We start from the raw sequence: 2,198 nt of genomic DNA, 5'->3' as shown, positions 1-2,198 counted from the left end.
TTTGGGAAGTGTTATGATATATATATATATATATATGATTTTGACCACTTAGTATTCCTTCAGGAATTTCATGATACTGCTGCAGGTAAAGGAAGTAGTCCTTGCATCCACCCACTTGGATCCAAGGAGGGGGAGACTGCTGTGTTCTTCACAAACAGAGAGAAGAGGAAGTAAAATTAACCTTAGTAGGGAAATTTCAGTTGGGACATCCAAAAATGGAGCTGGTTAGAAATTTTCTTGAATCTCTAAAATTTATTGGAAATTGGAAGACAGGGTTGTTGGATGGGAGGCACCTGCTAATCCAATTAGCTGTTGAAGAAGATTATGCAAGACTTTTTGCAAAGCAATCAGTAATTATTGTTGGAGCTACTATGAAAATTGTTAAGTGGACTCCTGACTTTGATCCATGTAAAGAACCACCTTTGGTTCCTCTTTGGTACAAGCTTCCAGGTCTTCCACTTCATTTCTTTAAGCTGTTTCTTTAAGCTTCCACTTCATTTCTTTAAGCTGAATGCCTTGTTCAACATAGGAAGAGCCTTGGGCACACCTTTGAAAGTGGATGCCCCTACATATAACAAAGTCAGGCTAGCGGCGAGCACTGACAAGAATACAAGTGGAGAGAGACATCACCCTCTCTGAATTGAAAAGAATTTGGATTGGCTCAGATACTGAAGGATTTTAGCAGGACATTGTCCCTGAACAAAAACCCTACTATTTTCAACATTGCAAAATGTTTGGCCACACAATGGAATAGTGCTACAGATTACATCCACCAACTAAAAGAAATGTTGGTAGGGATCATAGGGAAATAGGATAAACCTCATTGAAAGCCATGAAAAACATTGCTGAAGAAAAACATCTGCATAACAGGAAAGATACCACCCAAAGAATTGAGGAAACACTCCCAACCATCAATGTAAACTCTTCATCAGAGGATTTTTTTGGCGAGCCATCAGAAGATTCCCCCAAAAATAGAAACACATTGACTTCTCCAATCGATAAAGTTATAAAGGAAATCCATGAAATTACTATAATCACTCCTTCACCTTCCCCTCATGAGAAAGGTTAGATGGACATTCATGGCAAGGCTCCTGAGGAACATGTTATTGCTGGTATTCAACAGGCTATTAAAGATGATTGGCAGGTCCAAATAGCTAGAAGGAAAAGAAAACAAGTAACTGAAGTACAGAAACTACAGCAGGGAAGCTTAAAGCAGGTAGAGAGTAAAGCCAGAACTAAGATTGGTTCTCCCTACCATCACAGAGGCAGAACCAGATCAAATCACAACCATCCCTCCAAATCCATCCATCAAGTGATTAATATCCTTTGTTGGAACATTAGAGGAATAGCCAATCCCCTTTATCTTAAAAGAGTTTTACATTTAATTATAAATATAAACTTTGGTGCATTGTGATCTGGTTTCATTAATTTTGCCAATACCAATAATAAAATTTGGATTTTATGTAGAAAGGAAATCAGATGGAACATCATTGTTAATCATCAACAATTTGTCCATTTCAAGTTCAATATAAATGGACATTTGGGATATGCTACTTTCATTTATGCAGGTTGTACTAAGGAAGACAGAAAGGAGCTTTGGAGTTGCTTGTTGAATATCAGCCAGCTAATGGACTCCCCCTGGATTGTAGGGGGAGACTTTAATTACATTGCTTCTCTTGCTAAAAAAATTGGGGGTAGAGCTCCTAACCATGCTAAAATGAACACTTTTAATGATAATATCCATAGTACTGGGCTGTTTGATTTGGGTTTCAAGGGATCTGCTTTTACTTGGAAGAGGGGAAAAATTTGGGAAAGATTTGATAGATGTTTGGTCAATGATAGCTGGTACAACCATTTCTTTCTCACTTTTGTAACTCATCTCTGTCTTATTGGTTCTGACCACAGACCTATCCTTATTAGCATCACCTCCTCAGATAACACATCCTCCCCTTCCCATTTAGATATCTGAACATGTGGTCTTCCCATCCTTCCTACAACTCTTACATTGCCAAACTTTGGAATGGAATTTCACACACTGACCCACTCATTAAACTCAATTTATTGCAAATCAAAACTGCTAAAGCTCTGAGGAGTTAGAGTTGGGGGACATTTGGGAATGTCCTTACTAAAGTGCAAGAGCTAGAGGAGGAAGTTATAAGATTGGAGCAAAATGAACGAGGAAAAGGAATTGCTGACTG

The sequence above is a fragment of the Phalaenopsis equestris genome, unplaced genomic scaffold (genome assembly GCF_001263595.1).
Source record: "Phalaenopsis equestris unplaced genomic scaffold, ASM126359v1 Scaffold230228, whole genome shotgun sequence".
Lineage (NCBI taxonomy): Eukaryota > Viridiplantae > Streptophyta > Magnoliopsida > Asparagales > Orchidaceae > Phalaenopsis > Phalaenopsis equestris.
Note: the sequence above shows the minus strand (reverse complement) of the source record.